Source organism: Balaenoptera borealis (genome assembly GCF_965194805.1).
Source record: "Balaenoptera borealis genome assembly, chromosome: 7".
NCBI classification, from domain to species: domain Eukaryota; kingdom Metazoa; phylum Chordata; class Mammalia; order Artiodactyla; family Balaenopteridae; genus Balaenoptera; species Balaenoptera borealis.
In genome coordinates, this window is record NC_138864.1 from 117,160,475 (window position 1) to 117,175,077 (window position 14,603).

Sequence of the window (14,603 nt, forward strand, 5' to 3'; positions counted from 1 at the left end):
AGACTCTGGTAGGCAGTAGCAATATATATGCTTTGAATATTAATATATGTTATACTTTGGGTTTAATACAACCTTCTAAATTCTGTAGTTTTTTGTTTTCTTGTTTTAGAATAAGCTATCCTCAAAGAACATTAAAGAACTTAATGGTATCATGGAAATAGGTCATATTCGGTGGAAATGCTTTTGGTGCCATGGTGGTGATGTTATACGTAGTCAGTCCTCTTCCACTTCCTGCCATGACCCTAGAACTTCAAATTTGGTATGGCATCCAGTTCTGACAAAATAATGAAGCAGGCTCCTAATCCCAGTATAGTCCAGGAAAATGAGAAGTTTAGGAGTTAAAGTGTGTGTGTGTGTGTGTGTGTGTGTGTGTGTGTGTGTGTGTGTGTGTGTAACGGGGGAGGGAATTGTAGGTGCATACATATGTGCTTGAGAGTTAAATTATTTTCGTTTATGGGGGGTTTCTTACATTATTTGGTATCACCTTCCTACCTATTTTCCCACTTCCCTCCATTATTGACCTCCAAAATCAAATCTTTTTAAGCCTTAAGGGGTGTATTGTGGTAACTCATCTCTATGTCCCACTCTCTCTACCTAGTTTCACTTTAGTGGTTTCTGTGGTTCTCACTTGTGCACCCCCTCCCATTACATTTCTATATCCTTTATTTATTTCTGAGCCATTGCCGTTCGCACCACCACCTTCTGAGACATTTCTCTGAGTTTCTCCCTCTTTCATCTCTTTGGGACATCAGGTCTTCTTCCTTCTTCAGCCTTGCTGTGAACTGATCATGAATATCCTTACAGGTTTAAGAGATTCTAGCTGCTCTCTATTTAAGATGATTTTTTTACCCTTTGAGTTGTTGTTTTGTTTTGCTTAGAAGAAACAAATTTATTCATGTTAATGAAAAAAATTCGCTAGAAGCAGCCAGACCAAGTAAACAGCTTCCTCAACCAGACTGCTGCTGTGATGAAAAGGGTGGAAGGGATGAAGGACTGTCCCTTGGGAAGGCAGAGAGAGCACCAGGGTGAATACTGATCATTTTTTCAGGGGTATCTCTAGTTTTATGGAAGGGAATCAAATGTTCTTGCTAATTATTGTCAGGGATTTGGCTGCTGTTCAGACTCGGTGACTAACTCAGGAAATAAAGGGAATCAAAGGGATGGACAATCTGAGGACAAAAACATAACCATGACCAGACAGGCTGTGAGCCTCAGAAAAGCACTGGGGCCCCCAAGGACCCCTGACAATCTCTTCATCGGTTACGCATGTGACATGAATTGAGAGAGATCCAGAACAGATGAAAACCATTGATTCTCTTAAAGAGGGAGAGAAACGATGGTAAATATTTCAGGATCTTTTAATTCTTGAGTGGGGCAGAATGAGTATGTACTGTATAGGAAGGGCATGGTGGAGCCAGACAAGCTTAGGCATTCCACACAGGTTTAAAGTTCCTGTTAAAATAAAGGCTGTAGGGAAGACCACGCCTATGACTGAGCTGTCCAAGGTGCTGACTTGCCTCTGAGTTAGGTGACCTCTGGACATTGACCTTATTCTCAGAGATTCTGCCTAAGAACTTAACTACTTTGAACCTTGCTACCCTTGGCACTGTGACCCTACGCCTTCGCTCCTTTCAATCTCTTCTCTGGGTCGTAAAATCACTCTCTACGTGCTTCCCTGCAAATATGATATTTGTGATCCATAAAATACACCTTAAATCAACAGGTAAAGCGCAAGTTTTTAGTGCTCAATACCTGATGCTGGGTGATGAAATAGAGATATGCAATCATTGTGGGTTGTATTATAATTTGTTTTAATCATGTACAGAGGAAAGGAAAAAAAGCTGATTCATTAGAATCTTAAAGAAGGAGAGAAATATAACATTATTGGTTCATACCTAATGGTCTCCAACTTTATCTTCTCCATCAAATGATGTCTTCAGATGAAGGTTCTATTGTCTTCCCTAATGTCAACCGTAAAGGTTAAGTGCCTCCAGCTCTCCTCTCTTAGGAGCTGCTTATGGTTAAAATTGACAAGTTTGTCCAAACCCTTTTTGAATCCTTTCACATTTCCAATCTGCTGAAATAGTGAGGTACACATCTTTTCAAGGCTTCTTGTAAACTTGCCTTTTGTGGTCCTAAACTCACTGTACTTGTGTTTCTTCTGCTTCCACCCCACGCATCTTCACTTATATAGACATGAGACATAAGTTTGTTCATCTCCATTATTCATTACATGTTAAGCATTGATCATATTATTTCTGAACCCTTGCTGTTATGACAGGGGCACTTAGCTTTGGGTTCCCAAACCCCCAGGGGGCCTATGGGAGAAATCCAAGGGGTTTATGAACTTGGATGGGAAATTTTTTTTTAATTTTTAAATTTTATTTATTTTTTTATACAGCAGGTTCTTATTAGTCATCCGTTTTATACACATCAGTGTATACATGTCAATCCCAATCTCCCAATTCATCACACCACCACCGCCATCCCCCGCCACTTTCCCACCTTGGTGTCCATACGTTTGTTCTCTACATCTGTGTCTCAATTTCTGCCCTGCAAACCAGTTCATCTGTACCATTTTCTAGGTTCCACATATATGTGTTGATATACGATATTTGTTTTGCTCTTTCTGACTTAACTTCACTCTATATGACAGTCTCTATATCTATCCACGTCTCTACAAATGACCCAATTTCATTCCTTTTTATGGCTGAGTAATATTCCATTGTATATATGTACCACATCTTCATTATCCATTTGTCTGTCGATGGGCATTTAGGTTGCTTCCATGACCTGGCTATTGTAAATAGTGCTGCCATGAACATTGGGGTGCATGTGTCTTTTTGAATTATGCTTTTCTCTGGGTATATGCCCAGTAGTGGGATTGCTGGGTCATATGGTATTTCTATTTTTAGTTTTTTAAGGAACCTCCATACTGTTCTCCATAGTGGCTGTATCAATTTACATTCCCACCAACAGTGCAAGAGGGTTCCCTTTTCTCCACAGCCTCTCCAGCATTTGTTGTTTGTAGATTTTCTGATGATGCCCCTTCTAATTGGTGTGAGGTGATACCTCATTGTAGTTTTGATTTGCATTTCTCTAATAATTAGTGATGTTGAGCAGCTTTTCATGTGCCTCTTGGCCATCTGTATGTCTTCTTTGGAGAAATGTCTATTTAGGTCTTCTGTCCATTTTTGGATTGGGTTGTTTGTTTTTTTAATATTGAGCTGCATGAGCTGTTTATATATTTTGGAGATTAATCCGTTGTCCATTGATTCGTTTGCAAATATTTTCTCCCATTCTGAGGGTGCTCTTTTTGTCTTGTTTCTGGTTTCCTTTGCTGTGCAAAAGCTTTGAAGTTTCATTAAGTCCCATTTGTTTATTGTTGTTTTTATTTCCATTACTCTAGGAGGCATATCAAAAAAGATCTTGCTGTGATTTATGTCAAAGAGTGTTCTTCCTATGTTTTCCTCTAAGAGTTTTATAGTGTCCGGTCTTACATTTAGGTCTCTAATCCATTTTGAGTTTATTTTTGTGTATGGTGTTAGAGAGTGTTCTAATTTCATTCTTTTACATGTAGCTGCCCAGTTTTCCCAGCACCACTTATTGAAGAGACTGTCTTTTCTCCATTGCATATGATTGCCTCCTTTCTCATAGATTAGTTGACCACATGTGCATGGGTTTATCTCTGGGCTTTCTATCTTGTTCCATTGATCTATATTTCTGTTTTTGTGCCAATATCATATTTTCTCGTTTACTGTAGCTTTGTAGTATAGTTTGAAGTCAGTGAGTCTGATTCCTCCAGCTCCACTTTTTCCCTCAAGACTGCTTTGACTATTCGGGGTCTTTTGTGTCTCCATACAAAGTTTAAGATTTTTTGTTCTAGTTCTGTAAAAAATGCCACTGGTAATTTGATAGGGATTGCATTGAATCTGTAGATTGCTTTGGGTAGTAGAGTCATTTTCACAGTATTGATTCTTCCAATCCAAGAACATGGTATATCTCTCCATCTGTTGGTATCATCTTTAATTTCTTTCATCAGTGTCTTACAGTTTTCTGCATACAGGTCTTTTGTCTCCCTAGGTAGGTTTATTCCTAGGTATTTTATTCTTTTTGTTACAGTGGTAAATGGGAGTGTTTCCTTAATTTCTCTTTCAGACTTTTCATCATTAGTATATAGGAATGCAAGAGATTTCTGTGCATTAATTTTGTATCGTACAACTGTACAAAATTCATTGATTAGCTCTAGTAGTTTTCTGGTGGCATCTTTAGGATTCTCTATGTATAGTATCATGTCATCTGCAAACAGTGACAGTTTTACTTCTTTTCCAATTTGTATTCCTTTTATTTCTTTTTCTTTCTGATTGTCGTGGCTAGGACTTCCAAAACTATGTTGAATAATAGTGGTGAGAGTGGACATCCTTGTCTTGTTCCTGATCTTAGAGGAAATGCTTTCAATTTTTCACCATTGAGAATGATGTTTGCTTTGGGTTTGTTGTATATGGCCTTTATTATGTGGAGGTAGAGTCCCTCTGTGCCCAGTTCCTGGAGAGTTTTTATCATAAATGGGTGTTGAATTTTGTCAAAAGCTTTTTCTGCATCTATTGAGATGATCATATGGTTTTTATTCTTCAATTTGTTAATATGGTGTATCACATTGATTGATTTGTGTACATTGAAGAATCCCTGCATCCCTGGGATAAATCCCACTTGATCGTGGTGTATGACGCTTTTAATGTGTTGTTGGATTCTGTTTGCTAGTATTTTGTTGAGGATTTTTGCATCTATATTCGTCAGTGATATTGGTTTGTAATTTTCTTTTTTTGTAGTATCTTTGTCTGGTTTTGGTATCAGGGTGATGGTGGCCTCATAGAATGAGTTTTGGGAGTGTTGCTTCCTTCCTCTGTAATTCTTGGAAGAGTTTGAGAAGGATGGGTGTTAGCTCTTCTCTAAATGTTTGATAGAATTCACCTGTGAAGCCATCTGGTCCTGGGCTTCTGTTTGTTGGAAGGTTTTTAATCATAGTTTCAATTTCATTACTTGTGATTGGTCTGTTCATATTTTCTATTTCTTCCTGGTTCAGTCTTGGAAGGTTCTACCTTTCTAAGAATTTGTCCACTTCTTCCAGGTTGTCCATTTTATTGGCATAGAGTTGCTTGTAGTAGTCTCTTAGGATGCTTTGTATTTCTGCAGTGTCTGTTGTAACTTCTCCTTTTTCATTTCTGATTTTATTGATTTGAGTCCTCTCCCTCTTTTTCTTGATGAGTCTGGCTAATGGTTTATCAGTTTTGTTTATCTTCTCAAAGAACCAGCTTTTAGTTTTATTGATCTTTGCTCTTGTTTTCTTTGTTTCTATTTCATTTATTTCTGCTCTGATCTTTATGATTTCTTTCCTTCTGCTAACTTTGGGTTTTGTTTGCTTAACTTTGGGTTTTTAGATTGTTTATTTGAGATTTTTCTTGTTTCTTGAGGTAGGCTTGTATAGCTCTAAACTTCCCTCTTAGAACTGCTTTTGCTGCATCCCATAGGTTTTGGATCGTCGTGTTTTCATTGTCATTTGTCTCTAAGTATTTTTTGATTTCCTCTTTGATTTCTTCAGTGATCTCTTGGTTATTTAGTAACGTATTGTTTAGCCTCCATGTGTTTGTGTTTTTTACATTTTTTCCCCTGTAATTCATTTCTAATCTCATAGCGTTGTGGTCAGAAAAGGTGCTTGATATGATTTCAATTTTCTTAAATTTACTGAGGCTTGATTTGTGACCCAAGATGTGATCTCTCCTGGAGAATGTTCCATGTGCACTTGAGAAGAAAGTGTAATCTGCTGTTTTTGGATGGAATGTCCTATAAATATCAATTAAATCTATCTGGTCTGCTGTGTCATTTAAAGCTTGTGTTTCCTTATTAATTTTCTGTCTGGACGATCTGTCCATTGGTATAAGTGAGGTGTCAAAGTCCCCCACTATTATTGTGTTACTGTCAATTTCCTCTTTTATAGCTGTTAGCAGTTGCCTTATGTATTGAGGTGCTCCTGTGTTGGGTGCATATATATTTATAATTGTTATATCTTCTTCTTGGATTGATCCCTTGATCATTATGTAGTGTCCTTCCTTGTCCCTTGTAACATTCTTTATTTTAAAGTCTTTTTTATCTGATATGAGCATTGCTACTCCAGCTTTCTTTTGATTTCCATTTGCATGGAATATCTTTTCCCATCCCCTCACTTTCAGTCTGTATGTGTCCCTAGGTCTGAAGTGGGTCTCTTGTAGACAGCATATATATGGGTCTTGTTTTTGTATCCATTCAGCAAGCCTGTGTCTTTTGGTTGGAGCATTTAATCCATTCACATTTAAGGTAATTATCGATTTGTATGTTCCTATGACCATTTTGTTAATTGTTTTGGGTTTGTTTTTGTAGGTCCTTTTCTTCTCTTGTGTTTCCCACTTAGAGAAGTTCCTTTAGCATTTGTTGTAGAGCTGGTTTTGTGGTGCTGAATTCTCTTAGCTTTTGCTTGTCTGTAAAGCTTTTGATTTATTCATCGACTCTGAACGAGATCCTTGCCGGGTAGGATAATCTTGGTAGTAGGTTCTTCCCTTTCATCACTTTAAGTATATCATGCCACTCCCTTCTGGCTTGTAGAGTTTCTGCTGAGAAATCAGCTGTTAACCTTATGGGAGTTCCCTTGTATGGTATTTGTCGTTTTTCCCTTGCAGCTTTCAATAATTTTTCTTTGTCTTTAATTTTTGCCAATTTGATTACTATGTGTCTCGGCATGTTTCTCCTTGGGTTTATCCTGTATGGGACTCTCTGCGCTTCCTGGGCTTGGGTGGCTATTTCCTTCCCCATATTTGGGAAGTTTTCTACTATAATCTCTTCAAATATTTTCTCTGGTCCTTTCTCTCTCTCTTCTCCTTCTGAGACCCCTATAATGCGAATGTTGTTGCATTTAATGTAGTCCCAGAGGTCTCTTAGGCTGTCTTCATTTCTTTTCATTCTTTTTTCTTTATTTATTCTTTACTCTGTTCCGCAGCAGTGAATTCCATCATTCTGTCTTCTAGGTCACTTATCCGTTCTTCTGCCTCAGTTATTCTGCTATTGATTCCTATTGTATTTTTCATTTCAGTTATTGTATTGTTCATCTCTGTTTGTTTGTTCTTTAATTCTTCTAGGTCTTTGTTAAACATTTCTTGCATCTTCTCGATCTTTGCCTCCTTTGTTTTTCCGAGGTCCTGGATCATCTTCACTATCATTATTCTGAATTCTTTTCCTGGAAGGTTGCCTATCTCCACTTCATTTAGTTGTTTTTCTGGGGTTTTATCTTGTTCCTTCATCTTGTACATAGCCCTCTGCCTTTTCATCTTGTCTATCTTTCTGTGAATGTGGTTTTTGTTCCACAGGCTGCAGGATTGTAGTTCTTCTTGCTTCTGCTGTCTCTGGATGGGAGAATTTGCGTCTTTATTTCCACTAACATCTAATTGAAATTCAGGGTTTTTTTCCATTACAAATACCACCAATAGATATCACAGATATTTTTATAGCATGCCCAGGTTTGTAAGAGTTTCCTGTGTCTTTTTTTCAATAAGCTTGAGTATTTTCTCCCCATACCAGTTTGGTGTCATCTGTGAGACACACTTATGTCCTTTCTCCTAAACATTGTTTTTGGAGATGCTAAACAGCACTGGCCTGGTGCTTATCTTTGAGAAACCAGGCTCTTCATATTTTGCTTCTGTACTCAGAGATAGTTTCTTAAATACTCTGTTCCCTAACAGCTCTTTATCTGTGAAACCCTAACCCTACCCTGTCTCCTCAGTTCCATCACAGTTCATTCAATAAATTGAAAAAGCATTGAGTGGAGAAGCTTTTGTTAATGATGAAGAAATTCTGTTCCTCTTTATTTAGATTCCTTCTTCCTTTCTCGAAGATTCTAAGAGGTAGGCAGATATAAGTGTTCTCTTGTTTGAACCATGTTACTTTCCCATTATAAGGATGCTTAGATTGTATAACCATCTATTAAAAATGAATATTTTAATAAATATTAGATCTCTGGGAGATGGAGTTCAGACAAATCATCAAAGGATGTGGAAGTTTTGATTTTCAAGAGCTCTGTTAGTCACTAAGTCTTTCCCAGAGCTTCAGTCTTTCACACACACACACACACACGCACACACTCACACTCACTCACTCACTCACCTCTGTATGTACTCCTGCATAGACAATTCATAGTTACCTTAACTGACTCAGAGTGATCAGCTGTTTTTCATAAAATAGGTGCTACATTTGGTATTGAATGGAATGGTCCCAAGAATTTCTATTTGGGAAACTCTTTCATGTAAAATCCAGGAATCTTGCACTAGTGTCTTTTTTTCAAGCCTTTTCACTCAGTGGTTTATTGATGTTCTGTTTTCTTCCTGCCTTTACAGGGTACATCTGGTCTTAGTGAGATGTACTTACCAGTTCTGCCTCAGGGTACAGCCCACCAGCTTGCTGCCCTCCTTGCAGTTGAATCTGGCATAATTAACACACTTGATGGTATTGTCGAAGTTCTGTATTGAATTTCTCTTTACCATTTTCTTATAGTAACTGCCATGGTCTTATCCAGCCTCTCAGATTCACTCTATCGCAACCTGCGCTCCAGTCTCTCCTAATTGACGCATTATCATTAACTCGATTGTTAGCTTATTCTATCCATAATGACTGTAAACAATTGTGATGATAACCTATTCTTACGAGGGCTACAGAGACAATTAGGCTCGCAGTGGCTTGTAGCTTCTTATTAGAGAAGCCATCAGCCATTTCTTCAGATCCACCTTGGAGTTCTTCTTATGAATAGGGGATACATTTTTAGGAAAGCAGTCTTTAGAATTGGTGGCCATTTATATGCGTGGGTAACATATTTTGGCCAGTTTTATTCTTCAGTTCCCTCAGAATTCTTGGGTGCATGCCATCTCATTCTGATAATTAATGTATTTGTTTTGTAAATTTAGCTTGTGGCATACTTTGCCTGTAGAAGAGCTATATGACCATCCCTTCCCTGCTAACAGAACCCGGGTTCTGTTCACATAAGGATAAGGAGGGGAAGGTAGGTTCCTCTGACAGCCTTGGAGGATGGACCATGACTGATAAGAGCCAGTGATGGTCATGTCATTCTGCTCCGACAGACTCTCCCTTGCCAGCTTCCCCTGCATCTAGGGGTGTCTATGGGACTGTTGTAGCTAATAAGAGGAAAAGAGAAGTCTTCTGGGGGTTTCTGGGAAGGATTTTGATTCCAAATAAAAGGTGAGATCCTTGTAAGCAGCAAGCCTTTTTTCCTCTGCGCCTTCCTTCCTGCTTGGCATGCTAGCACGCAGCCATAATTTCTTCAGTGGCTGTAGCTGTCTTGCGAACGTGATGGAACAGTCAAGAGAGACCCAGAATGCTGACCCAGCACCCTAACATTTTTGAGCCCCTTCACTAACTGTAACAACTCATTCCCAGAACTAGTGTTGTGTAGAATACTTAAAACGACCTCAACTTCTCATAATTCAGATTTTCTGTTGCTTGCAACCAAATGCATTCTTAACTAATTTGGGCTTAAAATACAGTGTTTTGACTGCTTTCTCCATCTGGGATTTAGGTTAGGTCCTGGGTTTTAGATGTAGTTATAAGTAAGATCAAACATTTTAGAGGGCATTTGGGAACAGAACATCATCTAATCCTCCTTGGTCGAAGAAAAAAAAGATGACCATTTGGTGATGCTTCAGAGTTCCAAGGGAAGACAGCAAGGAGAACATTAATCACTGTGGGCATTTGGCCACACAATAAAAAGCCTCAAAGAAGGGAAACAGTGAGTGGAGCTTCTCTAGGCAGAGAGAAGAGAAGAGAAGGTCAAAAAGGCATTAAACCAGGAAGGACGTGATGCCTTCTGTGGATATCTTCCCAGGTAGTGTGCCAGAATAAGAGGCTGTTTGAAGGGAGAGAATATGGTCTGGGGGTCTTGATACTACCACCCTGCCACTGGCTGGCCATGTGACATGGTGACCTCTCTGCTCCTCACTGCTTTACCTGGGATGTGGCAGAGTTTGGCACCAAGAGGTCACTTGTCTCTACCATCCCTCTGGGTTTTAAGGTGAGGAAGCATGGAGTGGAGGAACAACCCAATCACAGTGTCCAGTAACTCAGAGGATGCACAGTCCTCCCTCGGTATCCTCAGGGGATTGGTTCCAGGACCTCCTGTGGAGATCAGAAATCTGTGGAAGCTCAGGTCCCTTAGTCTGCCCGCCGAACCTGTGGATTTTGCATCCATGGAATCTGCTTTCGCGGATTCAGCCAACCCAATCTGCTGTTGGTTGGATCCGCAGATGCAGAACCCGTGGATAGCTAGGGCCAACTGTACTGGAAAATCAGTTCTGTTTTTGAAATGGAAGAATCTTCAATTTCTCTATATCCATGGCACATTTGGGGGGAGAGGCGAACAAGAACAAACGGCTTGAATTGAGCTTGCAAGACTGCCCCAGAGGTCTTGATTTGGTAAGACGTGTGTCGTTTCACCTACCCACTTTACATGTTTAAAAAAATAGGTGCCAACGTTTAATAATCAGGAGCCTTTGCATAAAAATTCGTGTTTCTGGTTTCAAAACAAGTAGACATCTTGGCAACATTAGGCCTACATTACTGCATGCCACTCGGGTTGGAGCAGGGTAACCTTTGTCCTATCACGTGTTTCCTAGTTTGAGACTGTCACCTTTGCTTTACTGTCTACATGACACCGAGGCCAAGGGTTAGTTTATCATCACTCTTGCAATGCTTTTTTTTTTTCTCATAATAGAGACTGTCTTTCTCAAGAGTCGGGAAACAAAAGAATAGATAAAGTAGGCTGCATGTTTCTTACACCCAGCCCACTTCATCATTAAAATTAGCTGCCTACCAACACTTGTAGGCCTTAGAATTTGCAAATTTGCAAACCCAACTATAACTGTAGTGCAGACCACAAATGGAAATTTGTCTCTGTGACACTTTCATACCCATCCTTCTTGGAAAAGGGGAGGTGAGGAGGTTGATTATTCTTACAAGGCAAAGCATCTTTAGTGCATGGCAATGGCTAAAAATTAATTCAGCTTTCCAGACCCCTTTGCCGCAAGACAGCTAGTCTGACAAATGCCATTGCTAATTAGTGTGCCAAGTCACAGGAGGGACCCGCTATCTGGCGATCACAATTAGTGCTTTTCAATAGGCCCCACAAATTAAGACATAACATGCAGTTTGGGCCTAGGTGGCAGCAGTAGGACCTTTATTTTGCAGTGGAAGGGGACATTCCCACCAGGGCCATTTGCTGGGACAAAAATCCCGACTCTGGTGCAAGGAAATAAATACAGGGCACGGTAGTCATGCCAAAGTGGACCTTTTTTGGCTTTGAAATGTACAGACAAGATGCCTGCAAAATAGGATAAGGCTTTCAGGCTCCAGGATAAGACACTGGCCCCTCGGCATCTATGAAACTGCTTATTTCCTCTTCGATTCTCTCATAAGGGTGAAAGCTTAACACATGTACAGTATTTTAAAAGACCTATTAATTAGCCAGACTGTTAATTTGCCCACTAAAAAAGCTCCATGGAACAGGGAGGTCTAGGTCATTTTATGATCAAAGTGTCGATCTAAGAATATGGACATGGGCAGTTGCCTCTCGGGATCAGGGAACCCTCCGTTGGACATTTGGTGCTTTGAGGTCAGCATCGTACCTTTGCTGACATTCTGGGTGAAGGACTGGCTGAGGGTCTGGTTTCTGGACATCAGTGAGCAACTGGGACAGCATCTGTGAGTTCCCACCTCCGCTGGGCAGAGATGCTTTGAGCAGTTTGAAAGTTACAGGAGGTGGGCAGGAAGTCACCCACGCTGTATTCTTCCCTCCTCTAGCCACCAACAAATGCTCAGTGGGCAGCTCTTGCCATCCAGAGCAGGCGGCTAGCTGGCTGGCCATCTGGAGAAACCCTGATGCAGTCAGACACAGCAGACAAAGAGGGACATTTTTTGAGCAGACAGAGCAAGGGCTGGGAAGGCAAAAGTTAGGCTTTCCTCTAGGGACATAGTAGGCCATGAGTCCCCATGCCTGTGGGCTCTGGAGAGCTGGCAGGGCAGAAAATTCAGGGGAGACAAGATCGTCACAAAAGCCTCCAGGGCCTAAAACAGAGTAGCTCGTTAATGCTAGGAGAAGAGTGAGCAAATCTTAATGTGGGTCAGAATACTGTGACTCATGAATGGGGCTAGCATGACACCCTCGGGGTTTGCCTTTGCGGGGTTAGTAAACCGCTAGGAATTCCTTTAGGATCTTGACGTCGAGAGCCAGATTATTTAGAGCAACATGCATTACACATCGTTCTCTTCCCTGAGTCCATCGTGCATACCTTTTGGCTGGTCAGTTACTCAAGATATCATGACCATGTCCACGAAGTGCCTCCATGTATGGCCCCGGAGGACCTGCCAGGTAACCCCTTGGAGTTGACAGGAGGGTTTCAATTTTCAAGGGAGGGAAACTGAAGATCAGTGGAGTGATTGGCCACGGCCAGGCTGATAAGTGGGAGACCAGGACTTGCACCCGCCTCTGATCGCAGGGCTGCTTCCTCTGTTCAAGGCTGAGTGGTTCCCCAAGATGAGCTTCTTTACGTGTCAATGAACTTTCCCTCCTCTCTCCTTTATGTGCAGGGGTGGGAAAAAGAGAGATTTCTGTGGAAGTTAGATCTCTTAGTGCTCTTCTCAACAAAGATAAGCCCGGGGCAAGGAGGGACTCAGCGGTGGCCAACCTCCCTGTGGCCTTTGAAGGGTGAAGGGGTTCCATGAACTGCCTCAACTCCCTCTGGATTTCTGTTTATGTTTTCATCACCCGTGAATGTGTCTAAACCATTTTTGGATCTAGTTATAGCTTTACATCTTCTGGAGTTAATGGATTTATATGCTTTCTGCATCTAACAAATGTGACTTCTTTTGATTTGTCTTCTAATTCCTTTAAATCTTACTTTACAAGGTGAGCAACCCCCTTTCCTGTCCTAAAATAATTTTCAAGAGACAACCACCTCGGTACAGTTAGGTAGTCATTCATTTTTGCTGCACTTCTGGGCTGTGCCCCCTTGCAAAGCAAATACCTCTCCCGTGTAAGAACCCATTAAAAAATTGGGCCCAGGATCACATCCTGCAACGTCTACTCTACAGACCAGGCAGGTGATCTGAGAGGGAAGTGGTCAGGATGTAGGAAAAGCGGCACCGTGAGAGAGAGGTAACAGGCAGCTGGCATTTGGCACCTGCAAGGATGTAGGCCTTGTATTGCCAGATCTTCTGCTTTTTCCAATAAAAGCTGGGAATCAAGATTTGAAGGTAATGTCTCTTGACATTTGGATGTCATAACTCATTAAAAAATTTTTTCTTTTCACTTTGTGGACTAAACAAAACACATCTGTGGCCCAGGGATGGTGCCAAGGACCAACCTGGGGAGACTGGAGGCCCTCTCTCAGAATTGCCATCACTCCTCCCTTCTTTGATATGGACATTGGGCATTTTTTCAGTAAAACCCTGGGTAAGTGCAGCTTTGAGAACCCTCACTCTTTCCACCCAGATTGTTACTTTTAAATCCCTACCATCGACATTCTGGGTTCTACTTGACCCTCATGATGTGAGTTAAAGATGGTGTCAGGGTGTGACCTTGGCAAAGATAAAGGACAGTTTCTTCATCTTAAAAAGAGGCAGTCAAACTTGGAGGCCCACACTGGAGCTCCGATTTGATGGAAGGGTGTCGGGGCTTGCAGATTAAGGCTCCTGGATTCAATTGTTGCCCCCTTAATAGCTGTATAAATCGGGGCACATTTCCTTAACTTCTCTGAGTCTCTACCTATAAAATGAGGATAATGACGTTCCCTGGACTTGTAAGGAGGTTTTGGGTTAAAGGAAATGTATATAAAGTTCTGGGCACAGAGTGCTAAATAAATGCCACCATGTTTCTATTTTACACCAAAGGTTCACAGACATTAATATCAGGTTTTTTCCTCACTGACAACTGAGATCACTGACCAACGAAATGGAATTTGTTGAGGAGAAGGGTCACGAGAAGTGGGAAGAGGTTTGGGTGCTCAGATGACACTAGTGCTGTGTGATGGGGCGCCTCAGTGAGCCATGTGGGGTGGCTTGGTGGCCTAGAAGGAGAGAGGAGTGGCCCGGCCAGTGTGGCCGGGGTGGCGGGATGGCCGGTGGGAAGATAAGCCTCACGGGAGCGCATTAGGGAATCCTGGGGGCTGCGGTGGCAGTCACACCCCACAGCTGTGCCTGAGTGACTGTGTGAGTTTCCTAGGGCGGCCAGAGCCCCACAGGCTCTGGTGGCTTAAAACAAGGGATTGATTCTGTCACAGTTCTAGAGGCTAGAAGTCCAAAATCCAGGTTTTGGCAGGGCCGTGCTCTTTCTCCAGCTTCTGATGGTTGAACGGGGCTGCAGCTGCGTCACCCCAATCTCTGCTTCTGTTATCACGTGGCCGTCTTCTCTTTGTGTCTGTGTGTTCAGATGACATTCTCCTTTCCGGGTGTGTCTTTCTCTGTCTTCTCTTTTTATAAAGCTATCAGTCATATTGGATGAAAGGCTCACCCTACTCCAG

At 41.4% G+C, this 14,603-nt stretch overlaps 1 protein-coding gene across 4 annotated transcripts in view; it reads left to right on the forward strand.

The window, feature by feature from the left end:
* TMEM178B (transmembrane protein 178B) overlaps positions 1-14,603 on the forward strand; it is a 366,100-nt gene that overhangs the window by 242,841 nt on the left and 108,656 nt on the right. The window lies entirely within an intron of this gene.